The sequence below is a fragment of the Gracilinanus agilis genome, chromosome 5, assembly GCF_016433145.1.
Source record: "Gracilinanus agilis isolate LMUSP501 chromosome 5, AgileGrace, whole genome shotgun sequence".
NCBI classification, from domain to species: Eukaryota; Metazoa; Chordata; class Mammalia; order Didelphimorphia; family Didelphidae; genus Gracilinanus; species Gracilinanus agilis.
In genome coordinates this window covers 159,071,610-159,088,033 of record NC_058134.1, presented here as the reverse complement: position 1 = coordinate 159,088,033, position 16,424 = coordinate 159,071,610, and the positions used below count along the sequence as shown (strand labels likewise).

General features: G+C 36.0%; 1 pseudogene; it reads right to left on the bottom strand.

The window, feature by feature from the left end:
- Nucleotides 1-8,136: 8,136 nt before the first annotated feature.
- The window catches only part of LOC123249988, a 193,124-nt pseudogene continuing 184,836 nt past the window's right edge, over nt 8,137-16,424 (bottom strand).

Sequence of the window (16,424 nt, the reverse complement as noted above, 5' to 3'; positions counted from 1 at the left end):
GGTACAAATCTCCCTCGATGGAATGAAAAACATAACTAAAGAATTAAAGAAAGAGTTAAGGAGGAATGTTAACTTTTTAAAAAAGAAATTAAAAAGAAAAAACAGCAAAAAATAAAAGAAAGCAAAGGTCAAAGAAAGTGAGGTTTCTGCAAACTAAAGTAATAGACTTGGAAGATTGACCATAAAACCATATGTTATTATTTTGCCAAAAAGCGTGAATACTGTATTTTAGAAAATCATAAGGGCCCCAAAATATTGAGACAAAACCCGGGCTTAAGTCACTCAGAAATTGAAATGGCTTGCTATAGTTTTCTGGTCAATTTGAATCTCCTAATGTCATTCATCAGCAATAAAAAATGAAAGGAAAGTTGGAACGTGATAAATCAAAAAGTAAAAGAAAATGACTTGCAGCCAAGGATAAGTTGTTCTTCAAAGTTGAGTGCAATCTTATTGGGTAAAATTGATTTTTAACAGAATGAACAAACAAAAAACTTCCTTGTAATCATGCCTTTTTAAGCATACAACCAATGACTTGAGTCTCTGGGTCACCTTGTAAGGGAATAGCGTTAAGAAGGGTATGAACAAACAAAACAAAACAAAAACCTTAACCCCAAACAAATAAACAACAAAATGGAGGAAGAACCAATTTGATAATATCTAAAATAGGAAAGGAGGAAGAAGAAAGGGGAAGCATAGTATAATAGAAGTATGTATGATGTGGGTATTCTGCTACTTCTTATGTGTCCTTAGGCCAATTTCCATAGGTCTCTTTTTTTTTTTTATCTTGAAAGAGGTTATAGTAGGTAACCACTAATCTCTCTTTCAACTCTAAAACTTTAAATCTATGTTCCCAAGATACTGAGAAATAGTATTGAATTGTTCTATGAAGAGTAAGGGGGCAGATACCTAATGCTATCATTGTTTTTTAATTTTAAAGAGATAAAAAACACGTTTTGACGGAGAGAAAATTAAATTTAACTAAGATAAATGTTAATGTTAAAAGCATAGATTCATTTATATGGTAGGAGATGATATGAGATAGACAACAAACCCCAGCAAGTTTTGGGGTATAAGAAACACTGTTAAAGGACAAATATTCACATAGAAATAAGATGAAGGATTGTAGTAGAATAAATCTTCAGCTGAATTCAAACAAATAAAAGTGGCAATTATTACAGAAAAGGCAGCAATAAAAATAGATGAATTCAAGGAATAAAATATAGAAATTGTACTTAAAGTTAAAGGTATCATATATAATGAAATAAATTCAATTATTCCATATTGATATAAAGTAAATGAATGACAGCAGCTGAATGAAATTTTAAAAAAAACTAACTGAATTGCAGAAAAAAGATATTGTTAAACTCTAGAAAATTAAGTTAACAGTGAATTCACAAAAATCTATAAGCAAAACCCTTCTTTATTCCATAGGAAGAGGGAAAGGTGGACATGGTGTTGTTAATGTTTGGACTATAACCAAACCCAAAGCAATCAGATAAAGTTTGGATATAGATAGTTGTGATAATAAAGTAGGATATAACCATAACAATGGTAAAATTTGCTCAGAGACAAGACTGAGTTTCCCCAGTCTCAAAGAGTCTATTCTCACCAGGGCTTTTTGACCTGGATGTGCAAGTTTGAGTTTGCTCAACCTCAGGAGCCATTCAGGAATAATGGCTTGAGCTATTTCATTGGTTTCTGCAGTAACATAGTGATAGCAGCAGAGTTCACCCCAAGTGGATGTATGCAAAGGACTATTGCTATGCCAAGCTTACAACACATCTTGATTGGGTGAGATACCCTCAACTCAGAGGTCTGGGCGTGGGGAACATGATAAAAGGAAAAAATGAAAGGCATTATCAAGGGGCTAATTTGGGAGTCCTGATATTCCTGGTAATATTAACACAGTAGTTATAGGTGATATTGATGTGCTTCTGACAATTAAACAAATTAAACAAAAAAAAACAAGAAAAATTATGAATCTGAGCATAATGTTAGATGTCGATGGAGCATTTATTAAGAGCTTACTGTAAGTTAAATCACTGTGAAAAGTCTTAGACATTTAAAAACAAGAAAGTAGGATGGTCTCTTCTCTAAAGTATTTTTCATTCCAGTGGGGGCAGAATACAAATAAAAGGGGTCTGGAGTGTGGGGTTGGGAAACATATCCTCTTAGGGGCCAAACAGGTAGGATGAAATTGGAGTAGACCAGAAAATGACCTCAAAATTGAGAGCAACATTGAGAGCCAGTCAGTCAGTCAATAAGCATTTAACATGGCTAGGACTTTTTGTGATATGGTAGATAAGGAAAAATTCATTAATCATTAGCTGTTGGTTTTTGAATGAAAGTCCCAAAGTGTGAATCTGCATTGAGCATCTCACAGCACTGTTAAAAAATTGTTACCTTTTAACCATAAGAGAAATCATATTAGGGACCATAACTTACATTTTCAAAACTATAATCAATAAGCAAAAGATGAAGTAGATTTGTATGGAGATTAAGTATTATTAGCTTATATAATATGAAAATCAAAGAATAAATCATTAAAAGAACAAAATACATTGAAGAAAATTATAATAATGTGATGACATACCAAAATTTAGGTAATGTAGTTAAAGCAATCTTAGGAAGACAATTTATGTCTGAGTATTTTATTATCAAAAGACAGAAAGAGTAAATAATTAAACCAACAATTAAAAAGGCTCCAAATAATCAACAATTTAATAAGCATAAAAAAATTTCCAAAATAAAAAAATCATATATAGTTAGAATAAAAGAATAGAAAGTTGACATAGCATATATGTTACCAGTTCCAAAAATTCCATTGGGAAGTTTTGCTTAACTGTTTTGAGAGAATATACTTTGTAGGATTTACTTTATTGGGTCTTTAGAAATGTTATCAAATAAAAGTCTATCCATTTTTTAAACTAAAACTATGCAACCTAGAACATTATCACCCATTCATTTTTCTCTAGTTTTATTTCCATTGTAGTTTAAAAAGAGAATTCACATAAAGATCTTTATTCTGTCCTTTATGTCTTGAAATAATTATTTTTATTTATGCTTTAGCCATCTAACAAGCATAACAGATAACTAAAGTTATGAATGTTGATTTGCTTCCCATGAAACTAGTCATGTAATTGTGACATATTTAGATAATGCAGACCACATTATTGTTGTTGTTCATCCTTCCTTTTTGAAGAGGAGTAATCGCATCATGGAGAAATGACTTGTGAATTTAATTGGATTTAAGTGAGGCAGAGTTACAGTCATTAGCCTCACTCTTTCTTCCAGTCAATGAAATCCAGTAGCAAGACAAAGTCAGGATGACTGGCAATGACCTAGGATTCAGTGGATAACTTCGGGGTATTCAATGTCTGAAACAGGTACTGTGGAGTGCGGTTTTAGATGTCTTCTTGGCCATTGGAACAAATTGTTTCCATCTACCCATTATCCTGAGAGAATTCTTCACTTGCTTGGAGTAGATACCCACCTAGCTCATGTTATATTTAAAAATAATAAAGGCTGATATTAAGAGGAAAAGTAATATTTTAATTAAGACCATGTTGGTAGAATAAAATAGACCACATGCCTTTTGCTAAGTTCTAGTTTCAAACTTCCCACCAGTCCGTACCTTCTCCCATCTTGTCTACATAGCAAAAGAGAGAGAGTCTCAAGCCCGACCTCCGAATTTAAACCACACTCTAAGTTGGTTCATGTTGGTTGACATCGTCACATCAAAACCAGAAACCCATTGAATCATGGGAAATGTAGTTTCAAAGCCCCCCAAATGTCCACAGGAAGTTTGTCATTTAAAAGCTCAAGTGAGCCCCAAATAACTCTAAATGGAACCCCCCCAAATTCCAAATAACACACTCACAGACAGTTTTGAGACCTGTGAGTTACCCTCAATCTGGTTTAACCTCTCTGCTGAGATGGTTTTTCCAACTGGAGTGTGGTCACTGTGCATGCAACAGCTTCTTGGAGCTCCAGGTGAGAATTGGGTGAGAGGTGGATGCCAAAAGTGGATGAGTAGCCATGAAAAGGGCCCAGCAAGCCCTCTCACAAATGCTATCAAATTGTACTGACTGAAAAAAAATTGTCAAGGAACTACACGTAGGTTAGACACAATGTACCATAGTAGCATAGAAACAGAAGTCTTGCATTAAAGTTCTGTCTGTCCATTACTAGCTGTGGTGCTCTAACTACCTCTCTCTAAGACTTAGTTAACAAGGTCCTGATTAATTACTGTGCTAATTGGTTCTTCTTTTTGTAAACACTAGCTTGGAGAAAATAGACATAAAATGAGATGAACTTTTTTTCAACTAACAGAAGACTAATAAAAATAAAATTTCCCCCTTGTATTACTATTAAAAAAAAATCCTGGGGCAGCTGGGTAGCTCCGTGGAGTGAGAGTCAGGCCTGGAGACAGGAGGTCCTGGGTTCAAGCCCGGCCTCAGACACTTCCCAGATGTGTGACCCTGGGCAAGTCGCTTGACCCCCATTGCCCACCCTTACCAATCTTCCACCTATGAGACAATGCACCGAAGTACAGGGTTTTAAAAAAAAAATCCTTACTTTCTCTCTTAGAATGGATACTAAGTATAGGTTCCAAAGCAGAAGAATGCTAAGGGTTAGGCAGTTGGAGTTAAGTGACTTGCCCAGGGTCACACAACTAAGAAGTAACTGGGACCAAATTTGAACCCAGGATCCTCCATCTCCAGACCTAGCAATTTATCTATCCACTAAGTCTCCTAGCTGCCCTGTCTGCTCATATTGTCATCATCAAAATAGAACAAGTAGTTATAGATTGATAGTACATTGTTATTGATTATGGGATAATTTTAAACTATGGTTTTTTTGGACAGCTTATTTCAACTGCCTGAAATAACTCAAAATGATGTTGGTTGTAAGTCATTCAAAATATTGTTGAACATCATTGTTTGAGAACTCTATATTCAGTATATTTATTGTAGCTAATAGTACGTGACTGGCACATGGTAAGTGACTGCTAAATGTTTATTGAACTTAAAAATTAATAATACAATATTATTTATCTATAAATTCTGTCAGAAGTATGTATATGTATATAGGTTCAAAGTTTATATTATAGTAAAGTTTACAGTGGAAAATATTTAGCAAAGGAAAAAATTGTTTTCCTGTCTCTAAGTCAAGAAATCACATTCACCTGCATTTTATTTATCAAAATACTGGCTAAGTCATTTGAATGCTGTTTTAATAATAAATATAATTATTTATGAACAGGCTGGAAATAGAGTTGAAATTCCATGCTTGTATATGAAAGGACCTTTATATTTTTCTTAACTGATGCTATGTGTTCCAAATAAGCATACTACTTATCTTCCAATATGTTTGGGAAAAAAATTTCAGTCTTTGATAATTTATCCAAAATTGTAGTGAATTTAAAGTGAAACTATCTTGCTTTAAGATAGATAAAATTTCTAAGCTTTCAAATTAAGATTTATTTCTATGTAATGAGGAGGCTGGAATATCAATTTAGAATATCAATAAAATAAAATATAGAATTTTTCTTTCAAAGTAGAACAGATTAAAGAATAATAGTTTTTGAAAGATTATTTCAGAATTCTTTAAAATACACTAAAATTTTCATTTTTATCATGTATATCTGAAATAAATACCAACACTTCCAAAATAAAATATTCAGAAATTGAAAGCATGTGAACCAGATTGACTAGATCTCTTGTGTAAAATGTCAAGGAAAATAGCTTCACTGACATCATTAATCTAAAGATTTCCCAAATAACTATGAGAAAATTTGACTCCTTGTCTTTTGTTTTCTTTTCTGTGTTCCTATTTTTCTTAGTATCATAATATGTAAAGTGATATCTATGAAGATTTGAGTATGAATGTAAATGTGAAGTTAGGGATAGATGGGACACATCTTGCCAAATTTTCTCCATTTTTCATATGGCACAGTCGATAAGGGTATAATAAGACACCCAAGACACTTGTTATTTTCATTTTTTAACAAAATGTTCACATGTGCTACACATTTCTTTGGAGCAGAACACTTCAAAGCCCATCCTTGTTTCTTCTAAGTAGTTCTGGAAGGAGTGACGATCACCAAGTGATGGTGGTAGGAGGGAGCCAGAATTCCATCTACCCCTATGTGACCCCTGAGGACAGATAGGCTGAGTGCAAGGGCAGCCAGAGATGGAGGGAAATAATGAAGCTGGCTGGCTGGCTACCTATGACACAGGCATTCTAGAGAGCCCAGGGGAAGGGGAGGGGGCTTTAGAGTGGATTGTAAGGAGGGAAGGGGAGGGATTTAAGGGTGGAGAATAGGGCTGCTAAGGAAATTCTGGGCTGGGGTTTGTTAATCATGGAAGCAGTTATCACATTCCTAGCCTCAGGGGGTAGTTCTCTTAGGGTCCTCTCAGCCCTTTTTGTTAGAGGGTTGGATGGTGGGAAGGCTTTGGTGGGGAGAACTTTCTGTCCTCAGGCTTCAGTCCCTGGAGGAGCCAGGGCAGCTGTTACTCTTGGAGCCTCATAGACTCTTTAATCATCCTGTGGAGACCGTCTGGGCTCTCCTAACAGAAGAAGATTCTCACTTCTCTTTCAGGCCCAGGAGAGGTACCATGGACTGCTAAGATCAATGAAGACGGTGACTGGCCTGATAGGCTCTCTATCCTGACTGAGCTAGCCAAGATGGCAGAGCCAAGATCGATGGAGGGATACGGAGTGGTCTTCCAGACACCAAATGCTGGGCAATGTCCACTCCTCTGCTCAGACTCCATCTCCAGCTTCCTTCAGGGTCTGTCCCAGTGACCCTTCCTGGTGTTAGAGTGAATAAGTGTCTCCTGGTCCCTCCCATCTGCCCTCCTCTGCAGAGGTGAGGGACTTCTGGTGCTGACCTTCTCATTTTTGGCCAGAATCAGTTCAGGTGTTCTTTTGGCGGAAATGCTCTTTCATTTTTTAAGAGAAATATTGGGCAGAAGAGTGAACTACTTAGTAGCAGGGACAATGTAAAAAGCCAGGACGCGACCCGTCATTTTTTAGGGCGCTTGGGCACTTGGCAGTTTCTCTGTCTACTTCGCTTGATTATCATCAGCTGGGTGGTGGTAGAGGTGGAGGACCCGACCTAGGAAGGGAGCTGCTTGATGAACTTTTTCTTTACTTTTGAGAACCGAACTGTGTCCATGAACCGACCCTCCATCGGGCCTGGGCTACTCCCCTCCACTTCCGTCTAACCCAGGAAAGCCAACCCACGTTCTTGGGCAGAGGAGGCCATAACCAACTTGAGCCCCTTTTCTGACTGTGAAGAAGGAGCTGATGGCAAAGAAGGATGGGAGATCCCCCCTTTAAATGAAAAGGTTGCATTTGTTCCAGCCCAAAGGAACAGAGGCAGGGAAGAACCTGAGACTAAACTCAACCAACGCTGATATTGTGTGTCCAGCACAGCAAAAACCTTCCCTAGAAGGGCAGGTACAGCCTTACCCCTCCAGGGCTTACCGGACTCTGGTGACTGGCCCGTAGGTCGGCTCTTTTGAAGGATTTGGCCTTAAAGAAAGAATCAACCCCATTCCGGCCTCAATCATTACTCTGGGAGACAAGGAGCAGGGCAGAGGGTCACGGAATCAGCCCCGGGAAGCACGGAGAAGCGGGCAGGCCTGGAAGGGGCAGCCCTCGGGAGTGTCCACTGCGTGCAGGCTGGGCCGTAAGTCTGGGGAAAGGGGAGGGGGCCGCGGGAGACACATCAGCGTCGTAGGGCGTCCCAAGTGAGCACACCGCCTGGCGGGCTTCCTTCCTTCCCTCCCATTTGCCAGGAAGCCCACCCGGCGGAACGGGGTGGTGGTGGGGGTCTCCGCGAAGGAGCTGCTCCAACCACAGCAAATGGGCACCAGGGTAGGTACAATGTTTCTTGTACACGTTGATTCACGTGTTCTAAGGAATTCCATGAAAGTCTGGGACGGGAAAGAGCTCGATCAGGAAGCTCGAGAGCCTTTTGGACGCGCTCCCCATGCGGGGCCCGCCGCCCCCCCCTTCTACTGAGCTAGGGACACGACGTGGACACAACGAATGGACACAAGTCACAGGAGCCGCCGGGGAAAGACAGACGGAAGGCCTTCCTCCGAGGTACTGGCTTGGCGAGCCCTAGAAAGTGCTGGCGGAGCTGGTGGGGCATCTTCCGCTGTAGATCCCCAGGTCTATGGCGAGGAAGTGCGAAAGCAGCAGGGTCAGATGGAAGACTGAGAAAGTGGGCTGAGAAGATGCTCCCCCTTCTTCAGGATGCTCGTGTTAGCACATTGAAGGTGGCTGAGCGCTTGGGGTGCTTTAAGAGAAACTCCTTGGCGTGGTGTGTGGGAGGGGGAGAGATGATTTCGGACCTGCTGGACCAGTCCCAGATCCAGACTGAGTTCTTCTTCAATATGCTTTTGACTTCCTTCTGCCTTTCCATGTAGTCTTCTTTGGACTGGGAGCTGTTCTTCTCCCCATAGCTGTGAGTGTCAATCTCTGACATTCTGGTGGTATTATGGGGGGAAGGAAGGGGGGGGTGGTCTGTGAACCGGGAGGGCTGTCTCGGTGAGAACTCTTGGAGCTGCTCTGTTCAGAGTTGTGCTGGACATGTAGAAGAATCATCTCCATGTCGCCATTATAGGCTGAAGTGTAGCCACGAAGGCTGGCGCTGGGCCGCCGCCATTACTGCGGAAGTGTAGCTTCACCCAATAGCCTTGCAGCTTCTCCTTGGGTGTTGGAGGCCGGCTCTGCGCCTTGGCCCCGGCCGGCAGGTTTGGTGGGAAGCAGGTGGGGAGCCTGGCTTGGAGGGGGTGACTGTCGGGGTAATGCCGCCAATGCTGGCCGCCAGTCTTTAAATGCTTTTTCTATACAGAGCACTGTGCTAAATTCTGGGGAGAAAAGTAAGTCTCTGATTCAATGAATTTACATTCTGATGTAGGAGAATAAGCACACGTATGAGTATATAGACAATACAAAATGAACTGAAGGTCATTTTAAGAGGTGGAACTTTTCTGATACCTCGTACTTATAACCCTACAAATCTTCCATCATCTATATTCATATTGAAAATCAGGATCAAGTGAGTTTCTGCTTTTCTACTCCACCATAGTTTTCTGCTTTCCCTGAGCCTGCTTTAAGACAACTGCATTATGATTTAACAGGTGTTCCGCTCCAAACTCCCCAGCTATGGGTATCCTCAAACCTGGGGGAAATCCAGAGAAGCTTCATGAAAAATGTGTTATTTAAGCTCAGTCTTGAAGATAGGACTTGAAAAGGCAGAAATGAGTAGTGAATGGGATGCAGTCATCAGACAGTGTAGTGCAAAGTGTTTGAGGTAAGATTTGAACTCATGAAGACCAGTATTCCTGCTGCCAGGCCCAGCCCTCTACCCTGTGTGCCATCTATCTGCCTTGATGAGGAAAACTAAGGATAAGAAAAGAATTTTTTAAATCTATGTTTGAAAGGAAAGAGTAACCAAAGAGAAGATATGAGCACCATTTGGAGTAGATTCTGTCTGACAAAGAGAAGGCAAAACTATTCACAGAATTGTAGATTTAAAACCAAAAAGGATCAAATAAGTCATTGGGTCCAATCCTCTCATTTTACTTATGAGCAAACAGAAGAAGAGATGAGTAACACGACTGGCCTGGAATCATACATCTAATTTGTTTTAGCCAACAATTATGCAGGACTTTAAAATCTGCAAAGAATGTTGTAGTTTTTATCTCATTTGATTTCCCCAACAGCACTGTGATGATCTCAGGGATAGAGATGGAGCTAGGACTAGTCATTGCATTAGCACAGTGACCTCCCAAGGAGAAGCTTGAACCCTTGCAAGTTGACTCCTTCTCTGAAATGTAAATTTTGCAACTTTGAGTATTGTCTAGGACACTGAGAGATTGTTACTTTCTCAATGTGAAATGGCCAATATGTATAAGGTAAACTCCAAGAAAAGTCCTACTGGCTCTAAGGCTATTCTCTGTCTACTATTTCACATTGCTCTCTAGGTGCTCTCTTTATCCCTTTTTTATTGATGAAGAATTTGAGCATGAGAAGTTAAGTGGCATGTATAATCTCACACAGTAGAGGCTAGATTTGCATACAGGCTTTCCTACTCTTAAGTCCAGTGCTGTATCTATGAAACAATGCTTTACTTCAATCTTTATTTTGCTTCTATTTTCTCTACTAAGAAGAATGACCTTTGCTCTGAGAATGAAGTACTCACACCAACATGGTTATTAGGGAGTTGATATCAAAAATTAGGGAGCTGATAAAAGCATAGCAAGCATTTCTTTTTTGTTTTTAAGTCCAGCTTTATTTTTTAAAAACACATGTTGAACACTGTACATATTGAACACTGTATTCAAAATATTGACTATAGATTAGTCCGTCACTGAAAGAACAAAATCATCATTAAACAGATTGATTGTTAAATGAACAGGTACTTGTGGATACTTTTAGTTTAAGGAAATTGGCATCAGAATATGTCATATCCACACATAGCAAGCATTTCTTGATGAATTTAAGTCACCTGACTTAGATGAACTTTATCCTTGGCAATTGAAAGAATTCACAAATGTGATTGATTAATATGCCACTCAGGGGTATTTGAAATATTATATAGAAGGACTGGAAAAATACCAATTTTATTCTTATCTTCTAAAATAGGGGAAAGAATAGAGCCAGTAATACAGAGACAAGTGAGTTTCATTCATTCCTGGGAAAATTCTGTAATGACTCATTGATGAGATGTTTAGTGTACACTGAGAATAGGAAGCAGTGATTGCAAACTGGTCATCACAGACTAATCTTATCCTTTTTGACCTGGGTTACAAAACTGATAGAATAGGTGAATTCTGTGTTTGTAGTTTGGGGTTTTTTTTTGGACTTTTGCAAATGATTTGTTTAAATTTATCATACTATTCTTGTTATAAAGGTGGAGAAATGTGGGCCAGATGATACTATTAATGAATGGATTTGGCAGTGGTTGAATAGTCAGAATTAAAATTCATTGTAAATGAGTCATGAATATTTGGAAGGAGCTCTCCTTTGAAGTCCTTGATGAATTTGTGATTAGAGTAGTACTGTTTAACATTTGTATTAAAGACTCCAATAAAAGCATAGGTGACATATCTAGTAAATTTATGGATGGCACAAAACTGGGAAGGATCATGAAAATATTGGATGAAAAATTCAGATCCAAAAATGTCATTGCATTTTGGAACTCTGGACTGAATCTACTGAGACTGAAGTTCAACAGAAATAATACTTGGACTAAAAAATGAAATTTATATATATATAAGGTGTGGGAAGGGAAGAATGTTGAACTGAAGTTCTGAAAAAGACCAAAGGACTTTATAAGGTACAAAATCAATATTAATTAGCAATGTAATATGGAAACCAAAAAAAGTAATATGGTCTTGAGCTTTAAACTGAAAGACTAATTCCAGGAATTAGCAGGTAATAGGCTACCAGTACTGTATCCTAATGAGACTTAATATCAATAGTGCCTTCAGTTTTTGATATCATATTTTAGGAAAAAGAGTTGGATGAGTTGGAGAGTTAGAGGAACATGATTAGATTAATGAAAGAGCTTGAGTCCATGTTATTGAAAGACTAGTTAAAGGAATTGAGTATGTTCAGCTGTAGAAATTTGATTATCTAGGGGGATTATTAATATGGTTGAGTGTTATTTGGTGAAGGGGGATCAGTTCTAGAGGGCAGAACATGGAATAAGGAATGGAAGTTTCAAGATAGTAAATGTAAACTTGATTTCAGGGAAAAACAAAATTTCCTAACAATTAGCACTATCTATTAAAAGAATGACCTCAGGAATTGGTGGAAGGTCTTTTACTTGAGGTTGAATGAAAGCTCATTAAATACATTAGAGTGGAGATTACATTTTGAATATGGGATAATTTTCTAGTTCCTTTCCAAATTTAAAATCATATAATTCAATGGGTTTTTTTCTTACAGCTCTTGTATTATTCTAGGTTGTTGTTACAAAATAGAAGAAAGCTGGAACTGACACGTTTATGGAACCATAAGGACCTTCTCTCTCTCTCTCTCTCTCTCTCTCTCTCTCTCTCTCTCTCTCTCTCTCTCTCTCTCTTTTTAAATAGGCAACTTGTTCTTATGTTCTATTCATTTATTACCTCACACTGTTGTCTATGCTGTGACTAAGCAAGTCATTAAGAAATCTTTCCTGGTCTCTATTAATGTTAATGATTTCTCTCTGTTAGTTCTCCCTGAGTTATCCAAGTTGTCCTCCTTATTAAGTTGTGCAAAGATGGGATTTGGTTATTGGCTCTTTTTATTATTACAGTTGTGAGTTCCTTGAAAATATTTTCTTTTTTTTTTAATCCTCAGAGTATATGGCACAGAGGGAACTCTAAATAAATAATTGTTTTTAAACAATATGGGTAGCAAGCAAAACATTTTCATAATTACCATTTCCTGAATTTTTTTTTCATTTTGCATATTATCTATTGGGTGATAGATAACATTTTATATAATCCTTGCTATGGAATTGTAGAGAAATATTCATTCATTAATTAAGAATTCATTAGGAAATAGGGTTAATTAACAAAATTTATTGATAGGTACATAAGAGAGATGAATGAGTTGGGTTTCTTTAAATCTGAATAGAATCTCAGAGATGATTGATGGGAGAGAATTTTCCCAAGGAGCTTTGGGAAAGACATTGGTCCAACGATTCTCTTTTTGGACTGACCTGGTTCATAGAAGGTTGTCCAAGAGCTGCTCTGGAAGTTTGGGAAATCTTGGTGAATTCACATCCTGAAAAACCCATCTTATAAGGCTATAGGAGATTGTTGGGTGTAGTACCTCTGATTGTCCCAGTAGGTGGTAGCAAAGTCTGATCTGTTAAGTGGAGAAGGCAGTGGAATTTCTGACTAGCTGGAAATCAAATCTGAGCAGCAGGAAAGATAACCCTGACTTTTTCTTCTCTTTTATAAGTTCATAGTTTAGATTAGGATAGAGAATTAAGGATTTGGAGTGTTAGATAATTAGGAAGAGAGGATAGCCTTGACTCTGTTGAGGATGAAGCAGGTCCTCATGGACCAGATTTGTTTGAGAATTATTGGAACACCTACAATAAATAAACTAAGACCAACAATATAGAGAAAGAAGTCATTAGTTATTTTTAGAAAGAGAAAAAACAAATAGTTTATTTTTAAAAGGAAAAGATAATTTATAACCAATAGGAAAAAAGAAATTGATGTTATGCATTATTTCCAATTCTAAACCCACATAGAAATTTTAAAGAAAATGGATAATTAAAAATATGAAATAATCAATAATAGAATCAGACATAGAAAAGCTTGAAAACCCAGCAAAATTTGGAAGAAACCAAAAGCCTCTCTATTTTTTAAATGGAGTTCAGTGGATGAAAAGTAAATTCTATAAAAAATTCAGCTACAAAATCTTTTCCTCCAAAATAGAGATAAAAGTTATCTTACCAAATACTGTCAATATGCTAGTTAAATATGGTCTTGAGATCCCAAATAATGAGAAACAAAAGAACTTTGGCTTAATAGCATTAGTGAATATTTATTTAATGTTATTAATTGAAATATTAGCAAAAGGCTGCTTCAGTATTTTTAAACTATTATGCAGTAAAGCAAAATTTCATTTGAACTTGGAAGGCAAGGATAGTTTAAAATTAGGAAGATCATAAAGATAATAAAAATTACATGCTTATACAAACAGATACAGAAAGAAGCATTTAAATATAGTTTGCATTGTATGTTGAAATATTATGCATAATATTAACATAATTTTATTAATATGATCAAATAATTAACCTAAAGCAAAATGTTACATTATTTGTAACAGATCCAATAGGAAATTTCTCCATAAAATGATGTGTAAACCAAAGATGTCTAAATTTGTGCTATTATTTAATATAATGAAATGATAGCCACATCAATTCAGAAATTGATAGGAAAAATTAGGTGAAGAAATTATTTGCAATTTGCAAATAATATGATAGTTTACTTAGTAGATACACATAATTTTAATTGAGAATTAGTGTTCAGTAACATAGCAGAATTGGCAATAACTCTCAAAAATCATCATCTTTCCATTAAACACATAAAAAACCCCCAAGAGGATAAGGGAGAAGTAGAAAGGCCCATTCTAAATATAATAACTAAAATACATAAAATATTTTAATATTTGTTAACCACTCAAGAAGGGCTTGAAGATTTTACAAATAGAATTGAAAAAAATTAGAGACATATGACATGTAATTAGAGAAATATTGATTGCAGGATATAAAAGAAATGCATTCAAATCATTAGCATTTCAAGGATGAAAAATCTACCAGGAAGATATAGAATAAAAAGTTTTGTTTAAAATAATGAAAGAATATATAAAATATTCCAGAGTCTATCTTTTGGGTCATATACAAGAACTACATAAATATAACTATAAATCTATGTTTACAGAAATAAAGACAGATTTATGTAGTAGGAAAATATCAAGTGCTCATTGGTAGGATGAATCAATATAACAAAATATTGCTTCAACATTGTATCAGTGTTAGCACTACCTAAGTTAATTTACTTATTTAATGCCATATCAATAAAATATAAAATGATTAATTTTTTAAAATTAGAAAAATAATAAAATTAATAGGGTGGCAAAAATGGCTGAAATTCTCAAAGAAATAATGTTTTTTTAAAAACAGGAACAAAGGAGCCTACCACTTTCCAAAGCTAAAAAACCAGTAACAAAAGTAGAGAGCAGTAGACCGGTGGAACAGATTAAGTACACTACATACAAAAGGAAGCAAACCTATAAGCAGTGAACAATATATACAACAATTCTCAATATGAAGATAAGAACTCACTATTTGCTAAAAATAACTGCTGACAAAATAAATTTGAGAAAAAGGGAACATTTACTTATTAAATCTATAGACATAAGCATATATCAAATAAATAACAGGATCACAGAGGATAAAATAAATAATTTTGATTATGTTAAAATAATTTTGCACTCTTCAGTCCAATAAAGTTAACAGTAAAGGAAAACTAATAACTAGGAAAATCTTTTTAAATATTTTCTAATGAAATTCTTTTTCTAAGAAATAGAAGAAAGTTATTCAAATTTAAGAGAATAAGAGGTATTCACCAATTAATAAATGTTTTAAAGTTATTAATAGGCATCTATCAAGAGATGCTACTTCTATTTTCAATTCAAAATGTGAACTATTAGTATGAATATAGAAATACACAAGTAATAAATGTTTTAATTAATGAAAAAGAAATTAAATGTATTTTACTAAAATATTTGAAAATTTAAAAAATTATCTCTATATTTATATGTTGAATTTATATACCCAGTAGAGTAACTTCAATATGTATCATTTAGCCAAAAAACAAACAGGTTTGCAAAAAATAGGTACCAAGATGGCTGAGTCATAATATTGTATGATAGAGGACTTCAACACTAAGGCATCTTCTAACACTCTGTCAAAGCCATGACAACTACTAATTTCTTCCTATGCCAGAATGACAGTTTTATTCTTCATAAGATGGAGGATATACTAAGAGAAATGGTTATTTTTATCAATAGAGGAACTGGTTGCAAAAATAGGAATAATGTTAAACTAGAGAGGAAATGAATCCTCTAAGAGTTCATGAAAGAACCAAGGATATAATTTGATATGAACTCTAGATTATTGGATTTAAGGGCTCAAAGAAAGAAAAGAATCACAGAATTACAAAACTAGAATTCTAGAAGGAATTTAATTGGCTTTCTACTCCAAAATGAATCTCCATTATTACATACTTGAGAAATGTTAAAGTCTGCTTGAAGACGTCCAATGTGTGGGAACTCATACTTCTTAAGGCAATCTGTTCTACTTTCAAAGAGATTCAACTATTTAGAAGGTGTTTTTCTGATATCAAGATTAAATTTGCCTTTTTGTAACATCTCTTATTTGTTCCTGTTTATTCAATTAGAGTAAATGAAATCACTTACATATAATATTCCTTTAAATATTTGAAAGTTATCATGTCCTCCTCACACCCCAAATCTTCTCTTCTCTAGGCTAACTCCCCATTTCTTTCCAGTGATCATCTCATACCATAATGATCTCATGATCTAAAATTCTGAATGAAAATTGAACTGAAAAGAAATGAGAAGTTTCTCATGAATTAATTTTGAAAAATGTAGGGAAACAAAAAAAGTGTCTAAAATAATTCAGTGTATTTGCAAAGGATACTTAGAACGTATAAAATTGTATACAGAAGGTGGAAACAAAATCAGGTAACAGATTAAATATAAAAGTGGGACATAGCTGCAGCTTCCTTTATCCCATGTGGGATAAAGCACCTAGAATTTGGGGTTCATTAATGAAAGGGAAGATGATCAAGAAAATTATATGGTGCAAT